Here is an 18486-nt window from a genome sequence, read left to right as displayed (position 1 = left end):
GATGCAGCGGCTGCCCAGCCCCATGCACGCGCGGCCTCCCCGTGGAGCCGGGCTGGCAGGGCGGGCGGGAGGGAGGCAGCGATGCCTGGCACTGCCCGGCTTTGTGGCCGCGTCCTCTGCCCGCCTCCCCTCTGCCCAGCCCGGGCCTGCTCCCGGCTGGCCGCACCGCCCGCGGCCCGCTGCTGGGCCGCCCTGTGCCCACCCGGGGGTCCCTCACCTTCTGGGCCCCGGCCTCCAGGCCTCGGGTCCTGCTGGCGCCCAGGGTGCCCGGCCACGTCCTCACTGCTGCCGCCGCTCACCCCACCCGGCTGCCCGCGCTCAGCGGCGAGCCTGGCACGGCGCCAAGCTGCCTGGGAGCCCGGCCCGGGCTGGGGAACTTTCCTGTGAGGGTGTGTATGCGCGGAGGGGCGGGGGTGCGCTGGTGCCAGGGGACAGAGAGGCCCAGATGCCCGCCGGCCGCCCCCCCACGCCCGGCCCCCCGTCTCCCGAGTCCCATAAAGGCACAGACAACACGGGCGGTTTAGTCAAAACAGTCATGTGCAGGAGCCGGCAAACAAACAAAGCCCTTATTTATTTATTTAGTTCACACACTCAGATGAGGAGACGCCTTTTGTGCACGTAATTTCACACACACCAGAAAGGGGGCGATGCCTCCATGCTCCCCGCAGCCCAGGGCCCGCCCGGACAGCCTGCCTGGCCGGAGGAATAATCGCCTTGCCCGGCCTGGGCATTTCCATATTTAAATTGGGCAGCAGTGTATGATTAATTAAGAAGGAAAAAAGGCAAAAAGGGAAGAAAAGCAGTGGGGGTGGGGAGCCGGACGTTCTGGGCGGCACGACGTGCCAAGGTGCCCGCAGCGGCTTAACTCCTCCCATGCCAGGCCAGGCCGGGTGCGGAGGCGGCTGCAGCAGGCGGCAGCGGGGAGGGGTCCCGGCCTGGGGGGGCCACGCCCTCGGCTGCCCTCAAGCCACCCCAGCTTCAAAGGCGGCCTGCGGAACATCCTCTTCCTCATTTTCTCCTCCCGAGCGGCTTGGCTCCGTGCCAGTGTCGGGGAGAGATGCCCCAAAGCCCCCGGCAGTGCACCCGCCTGTGAAGAACTCTGGGACCACTTGTCCTTTTTGCCCTCGGCACCCTGACCCTCCCTACCAACACGCAGGCTGCAGTGAGGCCCTGCCCACCATGAACACCCCCCTCCCAGATCCCTCCACACTCACATGAGCCCACTGCCCAGGGCTCATGTCCCCTACAGGCCGTTCTGTCCCATACAGCAGTGGCCTGTTCTGAGAATGGGGCGGGAAGCCTCACCACCCTTCTGGAACGAATCAAGAACTATGTCTGAGAGCTGAGAAAGACCACATTCCTGGAAGCAGGTGGTGGGCCCCTTGGAACCCAAGTTTAAGGTCCAGCCATCACCAAGGTTCAGCCCTGCCCCTTGCCAGCTATATGGTCTTTGGCAAGTTATCTGGCCTGTCTGGGCTTCTGTTTGCCCATTTGTAAAATGGAGATGATAGCAGTGCCCACTGCGCCTTACCCACAGGGCTGAGGAAGAGAAAGGGGAGCTCCCAAATTGACACAGAAGCTGCCAGAGTCCCCAGACCCTCTGCCCTTGAGATGGACAGAGCCTGGAGCCGGAGTGGCCTCGGGCAGGAAGCTCCTCAGCCCAAGGATAAATCCAGAACAGTCTGAATCCACTCTGCAAGTGATGAAGTTAAAGGTCTGGAGCTGGGAGAGCAGCTGGATTATCCAGGTGGGGACGAGCTGACAACAGGGCTCCTTCCTGTTATGATCAGAGAAAGCAGCACACCACTCTCTCTGAAGATGAAGGAAGGGGCCATGAGCCAAGGAGTGTGGGCACCTCCAGATGCTGGAAGAGGCCAGGAACAGATTCTCCTCCAGAGCCTCCAGAAGAAGGTAGTCCTTCCCCCACCTGGTTTGAGGCCCGCGACACTGCAGACACTGCAGACTTCCAGCCTCCGTAACTTCTGGCCGCTTGAGCCATCAGATTGGTGGACTTTGCCATGGCAGCACCAGGAACCTGACACCCCACCCTGCCTCCAGCAAGCCCAGATGCCTCCAAAGGAGACCCTGGGGATGCGGCCCAGTCGCCGCAAACACGGAGCTGCGCGGCGCCGGGCAGCTCTGGGCGGGGGTCAGCAGATCTCACCCCTGCGCTCAGGAGCCTGTGGGCGGGTGGCCAGTCACACTGAGGGCCGTCCTCGCCCGGGGGGCTGTAACCTCACCTCCCGGCTCCCCACCTCCTCCCCCCACCTCCTCCTCCGCCTGGTCACCACTCACTGTGCGTCGCCCACGCGTGGGCACCTCGCTAAACCTTGTCTCATCCCGTCCCCAGCCTGACAGCCTCGGGGTTCCAGGCAGCCTGGACCCCCAGATCCTCCCGGAAGTCTGCTGGGGACAGGGACCGCTTCCTGCTTCATAATCACGAACGTGGCCTTCTCAGCACAGGACAGGCAGGAGGGCCCCGGAAGGGGGGCTGGTTACGGTCCATCACCTGTAAAGGGGGGCTGGTTACGGTCCATCACGGGGCAGCCGTGGACGCAGCAGCCAGTGCTGCGTGTGCTCACCACTGCCCGGTCAGGTCAACTCTGACGAGGGCTGAGTTTCCCTCTAAAAGTCAAAAGAGGCCCAGCAGGTCCTCCCCTCAGTATTGTTGCCGTGCAGGTGCTGGGGGCTGAGCCCCTGGCCAAGGTGGGATTTCAGACAACCTCCAAAGGCTCTGGCACCTGAAAGTTTCTCCTAACAGCCTTCGATCCCTTAGGAAATAAGCCCTAACATGCACACAGACATTCCCCAAACAACACGAAAAACTGGAAATAATTGGGAATAATGGAAGTGTCCAATAATGAGGGGTTAGTTAAAGAGTTCTGGGGCTTCCCCAGGGGCTCAATGGTAAAGAATCCCTCTGCCAATGCAGAAGACACAGGAGATGTGGGTTCGATCCCTGCGTCAAGACGATCCCCTGGAGGAGGAAATGGCAACCCACCCCAGTATTTGTGCCTGGGAAATCCCATAGACAGAGGAGCCTGGCGGGCTACAGTCCATGGGGTCACACACGGACACAACCGAGTGACTGAGCCCATAAGGACATTGATCAGTGGAATATTAAACAGTCATTAAAAACCAACTTGCAGAAAAGTATCTTCTGATTGGGGGAACCAGTTGTAGTAAAATATTTAGTGAAACAAGCAGAAGACAAAATGATACATATAATCAGATGCTAAGATGCTCATTCTGCTTAAAATTATGTTTTATAGAAGCTAGATGAAGCGCTCCCACTGGCTATTTCTGAGGGCTGTTTCACAGGTGATTGAAGACTCCTTTTCTTCTTTTATGAGGATTCAAAATGTTCTAAAATTAGCATGTAACATCGGTGATGGAAAAAAAAAAATCACTGCAGGAGAAGAGTCATCCTCCTTCAAGAGAGCTGCCGGCAGGCCCTCCCTGGCCCTCAGCACGCGGCAGGAACACGTGCAGGGAGCCGGGCCAGCTCGGGGGGGTGGCGGCCTGCGGCCTCTGCCACACAGGGCCCCGCGCTCAGCACGGCCCTGCAGTCCGAAGGTCCCACGCTAGCTTTAATGCTCTGCTGTCACCATCCTGAAAATCTCAACACTTTTAGATTTTAATTTTGCACTGGGTTCTGCACTGATGTTGGGCTTCCCTGGTGGCTCAGGAAGTAAAGCGTCTGCCTGCAATGCAGGAGGCCAAGTTCAATGCCAGGGTCAGGAAGATCCCCTGGAGAAGAGAATGGCTATCCACTCCAGGATTCTTGCCTGGAGAATCCCACGGATAGAGGAGCCTCGCGGGCTACAGTCCACAGGGTGGCAAAGAGTCGGACGCGGCCGAGCGACTAACACTTTCACTTTCGCTGCGCCGGTGTAGCCAGTCCCAGCGAGGAGCCCGGGGCCTCCAGAACCTGGCCCTTGCTTTCCAGTCTCCTGCATGCAGCGGCCCACTTTCTGTCCTCGGTTTGTCTTATTTCACACTGCGTGACCCCTTCTCTCCCGCTTCTCCTTGCTGCACATACTACTGGCAAAAATAGGAAACAGGGCTCTGTTTTGCAAAAACATGCATCAATCATGTGCAGTGCTTTCCCTGGAGACTGAAAATCAGCACCTGGCCACACTTTTAGGACCTACTTTCCAGGTGTGTGTTTTCCCCGGGAAAACCAAATGTCTCAGACCCAGAACCACTGCTGCAGTCCTGTCTCCCTCTGGTCCTACCAGTGAAGGCCCCTAAGAGCCTTCAAGGAGGCCTCCTCTGACAGCTTCTACAGAAACACCACTAGAGAGGTAATGAGCTGCTCATCCCTGGGGGCATTCAACAAAGACTGCACAGCCAGCAGCAGGAGCGTGGCAGGAAACAACCTTCTCTGGACAGCAAGTTAGCCGAGAGGGGCTCATCCTCCTGTTATAATTGCACAGGGCACCCTGCAGCTTCTCAAGGCAGGGCCCATATCAGACTCACCGCTCGACCCCCTGTATTCAGCACAGGGCTATAAACACAAGTGAGTGGCTCGGTGATGGTTTCTTTAGGGGTAAGAAAAGAAACACAAAAAGTGTGGAGAGGCAAGCCGTTGAGAGTTGATACAAAATTTGAAAAGCTGCCCCAGAAGTAGGTGCCGTGTTAGAGAAGCAGGAAGCCACAGTCCACCTCAAATAACAGCAGCTAGATTTCCCGGGTGCCTCCGCGTGCTCGAGCCACGCTGAGCAGGCACACGGCTGTCACAACTCTCCCCCAGGACTCCGCTGAATCAGAACTGCTATTGAGCCCATTTTATGAGCGAGGAAGTTGAGGCTCAGAGAGGTGAGATTCCTGGCCCAGGGTCATCCAGCCATCACAAGACAAGGTCTGAGTGCAGGCCTGCCTCACAGAAGAGGTGACCGACCCTTCGTTGCAACAATAAGCCCAGGTTTTCTTAACCAGCAGCAGCAGCGGCTTAATTGCCTGGGATGTAAGAAAGTTCAAGTTCAGGTTCACTTTCTGCATCCTGCCTCTCCTTCCCCACTTGCAGAGCATCAGGGCCCCAGCTCGAGTGGACAGGCAGATTGCCCAGAAGATCTGGGGCCAGGGTAAATTGGGTACCTCTGTTTAGGAAGATTTTGACTTCAGAATAGCTCAATTAAGCAGATCAGGTCTTAAAGAGACAAACCAGCTTCAGCCACCTGAATGATTCAGTATATGGAGGTGATTCCTTTGAGATGAGGCACAAACTCCCCCCTCTCTGCACCCCAGATCTACAGGGCTTCCTTGTCATAGCTTGGGCTGGGGCTGGGGTCTTTAAGAAACCTGCCCCCCACCCACTTTAACACTAAACAGCTCACGGAGACACAGGGGTTGCAACTGAGGGGGCCACGGGCTGGCTTCACCCCAGGGATGCATTTCCTCTGTACTGCATTTGGGGTTTTCAAAATCTGGGCATCCTGTGCACAAATCTAGATTCCCTTCCCCTGAAGAGCCAGAAGCTCTGGAACCCTAGGCTTTTACCCGCTGGACAGCAAGTGGCCAGAGTCGTCGCAAGGCCCCCTCTTAGGGCAGGTCTGGGCTCTCTGTTCCCACCGTCCCCCAAACTCTGCACTGCACCCCACCTGATCCCTGAAGACTGTCCACTCCAGGCCCCTGCTGGAATGTCCAGGGTGCCGAGGGCGGCGACCGGTCCAGACCCCCGTGGGCGCAGGCCTTTTCCATTCGTGGCCTTCTGTGGAGGGGACACTGGGGTCCAGGTGTCCTGAGGATGGAGGTGACCTGAGCCACGGCCTCTGGAAGGTTGGGAACTGGTCCACGGGCAAGAGCAGGCCCAGTCGGGCCTTCCTTGCTGGGGTTTCGGGGTCCGGCCCGGGACGGGGGAAACGGGGGTAGTCAACCTCAGAGCCTCAGAACCCAGGGCACTGCTCTGGGGGGTCTAGGATGCTTCGCCACCACCCACCCCCTGGGGGCCCCCCAGGGGTCAGGCCACTCACAGGAGGCCTTGTCTCAGGCAAACGGAGGCGGAAGGTGCAGAGAAAGTGGCCGGAGGGGGCCTCGGCCTGCGGGCAGAGGCCAGTGGGGACACACTGGCCCCAGCCCTGCTTCCCGGGACAAGGCCCCCCAGGGCCCAGGCCGCTGTCCCCCCACCTCAGGCCCTGACCACGCTGCGAGGCTGTGTCCCCCAAACCTCCCACCGCACTGGGCACTACGCTGCCTTGGCACAGGGCGGCAGCTGGTGGCGGCTGGGGGTCCACTCCGGAGGATCACCCCGGAGGGCCACGGGGAGGCGGCTCAGGCAGGAGGCGAGGATCAGAAGCCCCCCCAGGGCCCCCTGGCAGGGCAGTGGCCGAGGTCAACAGGGCGGGGGTCCAGGGATGCCTCCCCCTGGCTGCCAGGGTCTCTCACCCCACAGGCCCTGATCCGCTTGCAGCCCCGGGCTGGCCCGGGCCTGGCGGGGTGCTCAACACCTGAAGCTGGAGCAGCACGGCGCCCCCTCCTTCCACTCCTGCCAGCGCGGGTGGGGGGCGAGCAAGACCGGAGGGCAGAGAAAACCAGAGCGAGCTTCTGTCCCCTTTAAGAGCCCTGATGGCCGCCGCCCAGACCCAGCGACCGAGGTTGGGGGGGACGAAAATGTCGGGAAAGATTCCCTCCCGAACTTCCCGAGTCTTTGTTCGCAAGGCCGGGGCGGGCGGCTTCGCTGGGCGGAGGGCCGCGGGCTCGGCCGTGCGCTCCATGGCGGCCACGGTCACGGCGGCGCCCCCCGCGCCCGCGCCCGCCCCCCGGGCGCCCCCTCCCGGCCCGATCCCCGGCCCCGAACCCCGGCCCAGCCCCGGACCCCGGCGGCCGCGGAGGGCGCCCAGGGCGAAGGCGGCAGAGCCGGGCGCCGCTTACCAGGTCATCCCCGGTGCCCCGCGGTCCCCGCCGGAGTCAAGTTCACGTCCGGCCTGCGCACGGTCCGAGGTCCGGGCGCGGCCGGGCCGAGCCAAGCCGCGAGAGGCCGCCGGCCCCGGGGCACGCTGCACCCGGCCCCGCGGCGCCGCTGTCACCCCGGCCCCGCGACCCCAACTTTGCGCACAGTCGCGGAGCTGGAAGTTTCCGGGCTTCGCGGGGCGCTGGGCTGGGTTTCAGCAGCGTCGTCTGAGCTTGGCAACAAAGAGGGAGCGCAGGCCTGGAGAGGGGAGGAAAGAAAGAAATACGACGGGGAGACGCCTGGCTACTCAGAAATCTCCAGGACCTGAAATTCCACCCAGAAGCTGTTTTAGGTTGTTTTTTTCTTAAGTGGTAAACAACCACCCCCAGCTCAGGGCGGGGCCGTTTCCAGGGCCCCTGGTGCGGCAGCTGAGGCACCTTCCTTGGGCACCTGCCTGTTTCATAACCCATGCCAGTGCATCTTGGGCAAATTTTTGGCGGGGGTGGGGGTGAGGTGGGCCCCAGATTTTCCCGGAAGGTGGTTGACCCCAAGGCAGCAGCAGCCGGCCTGGGCTCCAAGGGGCTCCCTCCTGTCTTGTCCCCCCAGCACACTGGCTTGGTCAGCCACTGCAAGCAGCTCCCCTGTGTTTCCATCTGAGAGCAGGAGGACAGCTGGGACCCTGATGTCCAGAAGAGGACCTAGGCTCCATCCAGGGTCTGGGGTCCAGGCCACCTGCTCCCCGGGGGTGCGGTGAGGGTAGGACCCAGTTTTTGCCCTCTGGGTAGCTGTCCCGTGCGAGGCAGGAGGGTTCACAGGCTGGCCCTCACCTGGAAGCTCAGGCCTCCTCTTCTCGGGAGCTCCGTGTCTACTGGCACCATCCTCTGCCCTTTGGGCTCTGCTTGGCAGGGTCCTGGGGACATGTCTGGGGCTCGAGGAGGCAGCTATGTGAGCCCTGGAACAGGAGCATCCGTTGTCACTCGGCCTTGGGATTCTCGTGCCTGTTTGTCAGTTTGTCTGTCTGTCTTTCCCAGCAAGACATGTTCATAGAGAAAACAGTCCCCGACCCACTATTCCAGAGCTCTGTGAGAGGCTGGGAGAATGGGGTGGGTTGTTCATATAAAGAAAAATGGGTAAGGGGACTGTGGAGACAGGTTGGGGTTGGAGGGTGGGGGGTATGTCGTCTCTTGTCCCAGGAAAGTGGGTGTTCCCTCCAAGTGTCAGAGAACTTCTCGCCGCAGTGGGTATTTGCCCCCCACCCCAGCCAGTGACTTCTCAAACGTGACCCTTTGCGGAGTCAGTCCTGGATGCCCACAAGCGGGTCACGGAAGAGGCTGCACACGGGGCCACCTGGTGGGTGCCGCCCACTCATTTGGAAGCTTCAGAACTTGACATGGACACAGAGGCGGCGGAGGCGGACAGGTCAGCCTGGGGCTGCCCAGGGTGGCGTGTGGAGCAGGTGTTCAGAGCCTCGGGCGTTTGTCAGCTTACGGACCTAGGCTGCCGGGTCACCCCCTGCAGTACCTGCAGTTTGCCTCATCTGGAAAAGAACCCAGCCACCAGTGAAGCCCAGGAGCCTTCCCCAGAAGCGGCGTTTTCACAGGACCAAGCGTTTCTCCCTAAGATCCAGTTGGTCAGCCCCACACTCCAGCGACACGCTGAAGATTCCCCCCCCCCCATTCAGTGCTGAGGTGCATTCTACAGGAGGCATTTCTTGTTGACACGAAAGCCCCTCGCTCGGAGGCCAGGTCCTTTCTGGGGGTGGGGACAAGCTGCCTGTTCTCTCCCCGGCATCCTCACCGGGGACTCCACTCCTGAGCTGTAGTCACTGCGTTTCCAAGACTGAAAACTGCACCCGGGACTGCATGGCTTCCTGAAGCTTGAGCCCACCCATTTGCTTTCAAATATGTGGTCACTGGTGGTCAGCTTGTTCCCAAAGGGGACGTCACCTTAGCTTTGCCAAAAACAGCCAAGATCTTGTTTATGGGTATGTAGCCTGTGCAGTTTTGCTCTATGCTCTGCTGTCCCTGTCTTAAATTTATTTTTAATCAATTTTTAAAAATTTCAGTATAGTTGATTTTCAATGCTGTGTCAATTTCTGCTGTACAACAGACTCAGTTATACATATATATGTATACACACACACACACACACATATATGTTCTTTTTACATTGTTTTCCATTGTGATTTATCAGGACCTCGTTGTTTTTAAAATTCTTATTCCTTTTGGAACAATGGGCTTTGCATTTTCATTTTGCCCTGGGCTCTGGGCTGTTGCCTACTTTGGCTGTTGGCTAACAGGGTCATACAGTTAAGGGCGAAAAAAACAGATGATTTTTATATTTGTTTTATTAAATTTTGTATATAGAAATAATTTCAGATTCTATCTAAACAAGATAAAATATTTGAATGAAAGATCATGGTATGTAGGAAAAATGTTCGCTTTGAAGAGGCAGAAAATTGTTTTGGAAAATAGTGCAGTTCTGAGAGTTGGAACCATCCTCGTTCAGCCCCCAACTCTGCCACGTGGGTGCACGTAGGACTCAGGGCCTCGACTGGCGTGTGCCGGGGGTGCCAGCTCCCGCCTGTGGACTGTCTGAGGAGCCAAGATGGTGGGAGAGTTTGGCAGAATATCTGGCACATATCAGATACTCAATAAAAATACCCTGGATTGTCTGTCGTGTTATGTCATTTGACATGAAGGCTCAGGTGAAATTTGACTAGTTTTAATAAAAGCATATTTTGTCCCTTCTTATTATGAAACTAATACTGATGACAGTATGCACACACACAAAGTAAGCATGTGCCTCTTAGTCCTTTTCATCAAGAAAGCCACCTTTGGCCACTCACACTACGGTTTATTTCTCTATATAAATAGACATACAAACCCATTTCGTGTTTTAAAACTTAGCTTCTATTGCAGAATAGTTCCTTTACAATGCTGTGTTACTTTCTGCCCTACAGCAAAATGAATCAGCTATGTGTACACCTCGATCCCCTCCTTTTTGGATTTCCTTCCCATCGAGGTCACCACAGAGCACCAAGTTCCCTCTGCTACACGGTGGGTTCTCGTTAGTTACCTATTTTATATGTAGTATCAGCAGTGTACAGTCCTATAGTGAGTGTAACAGTCCATGCTGATCTCCTGATTCATCCCATCCCCCTGCACTTCATTTAAAAACTTTTTTCTTTGACTCCATCAACTTGTTTTTAAATGGGAACCCTGCGAGGCCCCGCAGAAGAATCCAAGCAGAACTACTGGCCCCCACACTGAACTGAAGCCAGGCTGAGCACAGTTCCGTGCAGCTTCACACGCAGTTATGAGCCCCTAGTTTCTACTGCCACCTGCTACCAAGGACCATAAATTGTGCCATTTACGGTCACCAACGTGCTGGGTGATAAAAATTCTACATCACAAAATGTCCTTAACCTGCTGCTGCCTCATCTTTCCCATTTGTGACTTGGTTTAAAAAAAAATTTTTTTTTTTGAGAGTTTCATGCTCTTATTTCTAATTCCGGCAGTCTGCTGTCGAATCTGCTCAGTCGAGGAGGGGAAAGAAACCCATTCAATCAGGTCTCCTCCTCGGCACCTTTGTGAGGCCAGCTGGTTGGAGGGGAGAGGCCTTATAGGGGAGGGGATCCCAGCAGCTCTAAACTCGGGCAGAGCCCAGCGCTCAGAGGAGCTCACGTTCAGCTGCTCAGCCCAGCTGACCAGTCCACCAAAACTGCGGTAGATGGTAAATCACACGATACCCAGAGCGGACAAAAGGCACGAGAAAAACACAGCCCATGACCCCCAAACCCATGCTGCATTAATGAGCTGTTCCCGGAAGCTCCTGGGAGCTGAAATTTAAAGGCAGTAGGAACCCAGGCGTTGGGGCAAATCTGAACTGCCAGGGGGCTACCATCGGGGTGACTCTGGGCAAGTCACGTCTCCATTCAGTGCCCCCGAGCTTGGAGGGAGTGGGAGTGACAAAGAATAGCCCCAGCCTCCTGGGGCCGCTGGGGCAGGAGACTTTGGCCACCCCCTCGCCTCCTCTGCAGACCTCCCTGAGGAGGACCTCTGGTAGCAGGGACAGTGGCACCGGGGCAGAGGCAGAACGCCCACCTGCCCTTGCCCACGGCAGCAGGGAAGACTGGCAACATCGCAGCGGTGCAGCGGGGAGGGCTTGGAGTCACAGGTTCCTGTCACTCCAAACAGGAAGGTCTGGCTTCCCGCTCACCCAGGCTGGCCCGGGGACCCTGCTTCTCCCTGCATGCGTGGTGCTCAGTGGGCATGGCAGCCCTCAAGAATAACCCAGCACAGAACCCGGGCCAAAGAGGTGGGGCTCTGCCCCACCCTCACGCTCCCATCACCACTACTGACTTGCAGGCGGTTCCCTTTCGCTGGACCCGGGAATAGTCACTGTTCGGTCCCAGAGCCCAGCCCCGTGTCCCTGGCCTGCTACAGCTGGAAGAAGGGACAGGAGATGTATTTGTTTTTTATTTAATCTGTTTATAAAAAGAAAAGTGTTTGTTGTAGAAAATTTGGAAATATAGAAAAGCACAAAAAAGAAAACAAAAATTACCTGTGAGATAATTACCAGGTACATTTTATTCAAAGTCCTTCTGGTGTATTTCCAAACCACATATGTATATGTACTGTGTGTGTGTGTGTGTGTGTGTGTGTGTGTGTGTGTGTGTGTGTGTGTGTGTGTGTGTGTGTGCACGCGCGTGCGCGCGTGATCACAATATAGGTTATTTCAGAATCTTTTGGTTTAATATGCTTTGAGTGTTTATGTCATTAAATTTTATTCTTTTCAGAATTTGAAAAATAAAATTTAAATACCATTTATTTTTAAAAAATTAGCTTTACTGAGGTATAATTTCCATGCAATGAGATCCTTTTCACTTTATTGTTCAATGAGTTTTTACAAATGTTTTCATCCCTCTAAAAACCATTTCAATCAAGAAAGAAAATACCATCACCACAAAATGTCCCTTGGCAGGCAATCTTTGCCTCCTTGGGCCCAGGCAACCACAGATCTGAATTCTACCACTATAGATGTTTTACCTTTATTTAGCATAAATGGGATCACAGAGTGTGGACTCACACAGCCTAGTCGACATTCATCTATCAATATATCCATCAACAGCTCAGTCTGTTGATTGTTTTATTTTATCCCATTACATGCCCATCACAGCTTGTTTACCTGTTTTGCTGTTGCGGACAACTGAGTCGTTTCTGATGTTCTGGCTATTGTGAACAGAACTATTACGGATGCTTTTATAACAGTGTCACTGGCACAGGTTAAGGACCCATCGCGTGGGCACAGCCTGTGTGCTGCCTGCCTGGATTAGTCCTGAGAGCCGTGTTCTCATCCATCTTATCATCCTTGCCACGACTGCCACTTGCTGGACGTGTAAAGTGAAAGTGAAAGCTGCTCAGTCATGTCCGACTCTTTGTGACCCCATGGACTACACAGTCCGTAGAATTCTCCAGGCCAGAATACGGGAGTGGGTAGCCTTTTCCTTCTCCAGGGGATCTTCTGAACAACCTAGGGATCCAACCCAGGTCTCCCACATTGCAGGCAGATTCTCTACCAGCCGAGCTACAAGGGAAGCCCTGCTGGATGTGTAGTTTTCCTTAAAGTTTTTGCGGGACTTCCCTGGTGGTTAATGATCCACCTTCCAAAGTAGGGAACGGGGTTTGACACCTGGTTGGGAACTAATATCCTACATGTTAGCAGGGAAACAAAGCCCATAGCAGCAACAACTGAGACCTTGGGCGCTACAGCCTGTTCTCTGCAACAAGAGAAGGCCATGCGCTGCAACAAAGACCCAGCGCAGTCAAAATAAAATAAGAAAAATAAAAATAAACTTTTTGCTATTAGAAATAATGCTGCTGGGGGCTTCCCTGGCGGGAACTAGTGGTTAGGACGCCACACCTCCACTGCAGAGGGCACGGGTTCAACCTCTAATCAGGGAACTAAGATCCAAAAGCAGCAAGGTGTGCCCGCCACCCCCCACCCCAAATGCTGCTGGAACATCTCTGTACTGACAGTTTCACGTGTGGCTATGTTTCTCTCCTGAAGGTAAATTCCCAGAAGCAGGTATGTTAGGTCAAATGGTGTCCATGTTTTTAAGGCCCTCGTTGCATGAGGTCAGGACTTTTAGACACGTTTGTATCCGTCCCTCTGGCTCCCAATTTACTTTTCACATTAAGGATAGACAGCATGATCCCCACTGTTCAGATGGAAAAGCCAAGGGCTGGAGAAGTGATCAGCCAGAGGCCTCGGAGCCCGTTAAGTACAAAGCCAGGAGGAAACCCCAGCCTCTGAGCCCTGCACTCTTCCAGGACCACTTCCTGCCTCCCTCTCACGCATTTGCCTGTGTCACAAACGCTCGGAATTTTCCCACACAGATTTCCATGAAACTCGAACTGTGAGCTGAGAGATGAAAGGCAGCCTTGTGGTAATCAGCCTGGCTTTGGTTTGGTTCGTCCACTGAGCCTGGGTGTGTGTGACTCCTGGGTTCATACGCCCGCTCGCTGGCACTCTCACACCCACGGACACTAGCAGCGGCCAGTCCAGACGATCTGGTCCAGATTCACCTTCCAAACTGCCCGCAGAGCTGGGAGTCACGGGTCTCCTGACTTCACAGTTCTGGCACATTCTGGCACTGAATGGGTGGGTGGGGGCGGGGCTGGCTTGGCTTCTGCACCTCGACTCAGCCAACTTGGCCCAAAGCACATTTGGCTATTTCCAAAATCAAATCTCTCCCAAGGATGACAATCAGGCTGCTGGGGTGATTTGAAAGAATGATGCATTCCTGAGATGACTGCTTCCAAAGAGATGCTGCAGCTGGTCTGAGGGTCGCTGAGTCGTGATGCTCATCTAGTGCCCCGTGGACAGGGGATGTGGAGGTGCTCTGTGAAGTAAGGGAGTCCTCAGTATTTGTAGAGGGTTCTCAGGCCACTCTTACAGACGGAGCTCACCACTGAAACTAAGGCATTACTTGGATTTCTTTTACTTACTCATTTGTTCTCTTTGTCTGACAGGGCTATACTAATCATCTTATTTCATCCTCAACAACCAAATATCATTATTCCCATTTTACCAATGGGAAAACCAAGGCCCAGAGAGGTTAAGAAACTTACTTGAGGTCACACAGCAGTGCAGGCTCTAGTGTGTCTGCTCTCTGTGGACACCAGGTCCCAGCCTTTCTTCTGTTAGCGAGGTCTCTACCCTGGTGTGTGACTAGCAGGCCTCAAGAAACACACACTCACCTGAAAATGGTTTGAGCACAACCCAAGATGACTCTCAAGTGCTTGGAAGATACAAATGGCCCAGACTCCCCCTCCCTTCACCCCAATCCTGTTCAGGCTCCTGAGGGTCTTGCTTCCCGGGACCACACCCTAGGCCCACCGCAATGCCGAGTGGACTCCTAACACCCATTCTCATCCCCATTTAAGTATGTGGGTGTTGTGCCCTGAGTTGGGGCAAAAAATAATTACCTTCTTTCAGTCTCATGGCTGGGTTTGAGGCCTCATGGCTCTTGAAGCAAGGAGGCCTAAGAAGGCCTTTGTCCACGGGAGAAGAAACCAGGAAGGGAAGAGCCCATTCTCTCAGAAAACATGTGTTTTCTGTTTACAGAGAGGCCTGTCCAGTTCCCATGCTTTGTTCTTTAATATGGAGCCAAAAAAAAAAAAAAAATCAAATGTGCAGCTTCCTCTCTGAGGTGCTTTTGGAGGCTGGAAAATCTGGATTGCTGCAGGCATGCCGTGCTGGGCCTCGAGCTGGCCTGGGGTAGGGCCTCACGTCCCATCCGCTGCCAATGTCCAGCATCACGTGGTCTTCATATACCAACCCAGAAAGTCACGTGGAACAAAATGCCCCCTCAGCGCCTCCCAGGAAGCGGGTGTGTGGAGATGACGGAGGCAGGCAGCCCTGGTATAGCTGGGGGTTTGGTTTCTTCAACAGAGTTTGTATGTGTGTGTGTGTGTATGTGTGTGACTATCCTAGGTTGCTCTCACTCACACTTCCTGGCCTTGCACCACTGGCATGGCTGACCTGGTCCAACAAACAAACCATTCTGGAACCACTCGATTTTTCATACCCTCTTCTCAGATGCTGGGCAGAGGGTGTCTTTCCCAACACCTGAGGCAAACAGGTGGGTATTAACTTGGGAGGTCACTAGGCTCCTGGGGCAGAGCTGGTGGGTGCTGGGCACCTTCAGTGGGGCAAAATGGCCTTAGCTCTTAGCTCTGGGTCTACCTGCTGGGGATGAGGCAGCAGTGAGCTAAGGTAAGTTAAGAGCTGGCAGCCAGCTGTGCCCCCAACCCCTCAAGAGTCAGGTTAGCACCAAGTGTAAGCCTGAGATCCACAGCTGGGGATCGGGGCCCGAATGCAGACTGTAACCCTTCTCCTGGGAGGCCTTGGAGGAGCCTCCTCTCGGAGCTCGGCCCCTCATCTGTGAGAAGAGGTGAACAGCACTCAATGGAGCTGCTACGAAGGCACAAGGCCCAGGCCTGCCTGGCACTGTGTTTCAATAACCGGCAACTGCTCTCATGACCGCGGGGCCTTCTATCTTAGAAGCGGCATTGCAAACTCAGTCTGGCTCACACGCCTGAGGCCGCTGCGACCCCTCATGTGGGGCAGAGTCCACCGGGGGCAGGAGGAAGTCGCCCGGCTGGGCCCGTTCGGCCCGCTGACTGCAGGTCCGGCGTCCTGGCCAGTCTTTCGCTCGGAAGGGCGGGCCCGGCCTGGCGCGCTTTGATCCGCCCGCGGCGCGCGTCCCCGGCAGGCGGGGGGAGGTCCGCCGGCCCTGCCCGCTTTGATCTCTGCCCCCCTTGGCAGTGCGGCCTCCTCTGTGGCCTCTGCGACCTGAGCACCTGGGGGCAGGCGGGGACACGGCTGAAGCGGACAGAAGGAAGCACGCTCGGGGGCTCCTTAGGGAACCGCGCCCTTCCGTGGCTGGGCCTCGCAGCCTCGGCCTGACTGGCTGCCCGCCCTTCCGTCCCGCTCCGGAAGCCAGGACTTGCGCGACGGGCGGCGCGGACGCAGCGTGGCGGCGAGGGGGCGTGGCCTTACGTTCCCGGGGGCGGGGCCTATGGCGCGGCCGGCTCCGGAAGCCCTGGAGAGGGCGCGGCCCGCCAGCTTAGAGGTCCGACGCAGCGGCGCGGCCGAGAGGGCGGGGCGGGGCCTAAGGGCGTGGTCTTTACTCTCCTGGGGGCGGGGCCTCTGCGGGAGCGTCGCCGAACAGCCTGGGCAGCGGGCTGTGCGGACGTAGTGTCCCGGAGAAGACGCCTAGGCCTGGGCGGGGCCACGCGCGGTCGGGGGCGGGGCTTGGGCGGGGCCTCTTTTCGGGTGCTGCGCTAGTGGGTCGGTTTCCGTGTCCCGCCTCCTGACTCTGGCTAGCTGTTTGGTCGCCTGTCCGAGGGTATTTGAGCTAAATTTTATCTCATTCAGATTCTCATTTACTTTAGGTTTTCATTTTTAAAAGTTTAGCAGTTTTCCTTCTTTTTCTATCTTGCCTAACCAGATAACAAAACAACCAGACCCTAGGGAATATGGAAAACCTACGAGAATACAAATAAAAATGAGACATCTCAGAATCTCAGCGCAGGGACCTTTTTTATTTGTTTTTCGATGTTGTTGTTAAGTCGCTAAGTTGTGTTCGACTCTTTATGAATAGATATGTGAATATTTTTTCACATAATCGGGGTAACACTGTGCATATACTTGTGGATACCTTAAAAATAATTGACTTGTTTTCTTTTTTACTGTAAAGCCACATGTTTATTGCAGAAATAATTGGAAAATTGAAAAAACTACGGAGACGAAAATAAAAATAACCTGAGATTCCACCACAGGAGATCACCACTATTCATATACCACAGGAGATCACCACTATTAATACGTTCGCATTTTTCCTTTCTCTTTACAGAATCACACATATGTTTGAAACAAAACTGGGATCGCACTGTAGATACTGTTTTGCAGTTTTCTGCTTCTATTCTTGGCTAATTACAAATGTCCACACATCGTGCAGACTGGTCATCTACAATGTTACTTGTAATGGCAGAGTACTGTGTAGAGTGACCCGTGTTTTGTTTAACCTATATGCTCTGGTTAGACATTAATCCTTGCTTCCTCCTTCCTTTATGATGAACATTCTTATGGTTAAATCTTTGTGCATGTTCACAAAAATTTCTTATGACAAATCCCTAGATGTGGAATTGCTGAGTCAATGAATATAGTCACTAATGCTTCTTGTATCCCTCGTTTTTCTTTCCATGTTTTCCAAATTTAAAAAGTAATAAATGAATGTTTTAACAAGTACTATGATCCCGAAATACATATATGTGAAAAATGACTGCACATATCCAAAATATATAAAGAACTCCTACAACTCAACAACAACAAAGCTGATTAAAAAGCAGACAAAGGACTTAAATAGACATTCCTACAAAGTTGATATACAAATAACCAATAACACAGAAAAAGATGCTCAACATCACTAATCATTAGGGAAATGCAAATCAAAACTACAGTGAAACCTCACATACTAAGATTGCTATTATTAAAATAATAATAGCAGGGATTGGTGAAGATGTAAAGAAATTAGGACTCTCATGCATTTGCTAGTGGAAATGTGAAATGACGAAGCTGCTGTGGAAAACTGTATGGCAGTTTCCTTGAAAAGTTAAACATAAAACTTCCATGTGACCCAACAATTCCACACCTAGGTGTATACCCCAAGGGAGTGAGAGCAGGGACTCCAGTTATTCACTCATCCACGTTCACAGCAGCATCATTCACGGCAGACGAAAGATAGAAACCATCCCCTGTCCACCCACAGGTGAATGGATAAACAAAATGTAGCATATATATACAATGGAATATTATCCAGCCTTAAAAAAGAATGAACTTCTGACCCATGCTGCAACGTGGATGAAAGCTGAGACTATATCCTAAGTGAAATAAGCCAGATATCAAAGGATAAATACTGTGTGATCCCACTATATGAGGCACCTAGAGTGGTCACATTCATTGGGGAGGGGAGAATGGAGGGTTATTATTTAATAGGTTTCTGTTGGAATAAGTTCTGGAGATGAGCAGTACTGATGATGGTTGCACACAAATGTGAATACTTAATAACACTGACATGGTAAATGGTAATTTTTATGTGTGTTTTACTACACACACAAAAAAACATTTCTTGTGGGGGGTGGGGAGATCTCTCCCAGATTCTGGTTCTAAGGTACCTGGGTGGGACAAGGCTTGTACATGTCACAAATCTCCTGGTGGGTGGCCTTGCCCAGGTGATCAGGACAGCCCCTTCTGGGGAGCTCTGTCCTAGAGAAGCAGGGGCCAAGCTCAGCCTTACACATCCAGCATTTCCCATAGACATTTCCAAGCTGGGAAAGAGAAACCTGCTTTGGGGAGGTAATGCGTCACTGTGGATCTTTATCTGAACTTGCTGTTTTCTTTCTGGGCCCCTGAAACACACACACACACACAAGCAAATCTCTTTGACTCAAGCAAAACTCTCTTGACTATAAATGTGGTACACATGTACTGTCATCAACAAATGAAGAAAGGCACTCACAAGG

General features: G+C 54.1%; 1 protein-coding gene and 1 long non-coding RNA gene across 4 annotated transcripts in view; both read right to left on the bottom strand.

Annotated features, from left to right (window-relative positions):
- LOC136175114 (uncharacterized) overlaps positions 1–8193 on the bottom strand; it is a 62808-nt gene extending 54615 nt beyond the window's left edge. The window contains exons 1-2 of one of the 3 annotated variants that reach the window (XM_065945420.1): positions 7720–8193; positions 6874–7150 (exon numbers count right to left, since the gene is read on the bottom strand). The gene's annotated coding sequence lies outside the window, so the exon portion shown is untranslated. Of the gene's footprint in view, positions 1–217; positions 263–6873; positions 7163–7719 lie in introns of those variants that run through there. The other 2 variants (XM_065945428.1, XM_065945436.1) reach the window with 2 other exon arrangements.
- Positions 8194–11755: 3562 nt separating this feature from the next.
- LOC136160538 (uncharacterized) lies at positions 11756–14687 on the bottom strand. Its single transcript, XR_010661627.1, has 2 exons — positions 14386–14687; positions 11756–13799 (listed from the first exon to the last, which is right to left on the bottom strand). It is a non-coding gene; the product is annotated as an uncharacterized lncRNA (long non-coding RNA).
- Positions 14688–18486: the final 3799 nt, after the last annotated feature.

The sequence above is a fragment of the Muntiacus reevesi genome, chromosome 1, assembly GCF_963930625.1.
Source record: "Muntiacus reevesi chromosome 1, mMunRee1.1, whole genome shotgun sequence".
In the NCBI taxonomy this organism is placed as follows: domain Eukaryota; kingdom Metazoa; phylum Chordata; class Mammalia; order Artiodactyla; family Cervidae; genus Muntiacus; species Muntiacus reevesi.
This window is presented reverse-complemented; position numbering and strand designations above follow the sequence as displayed.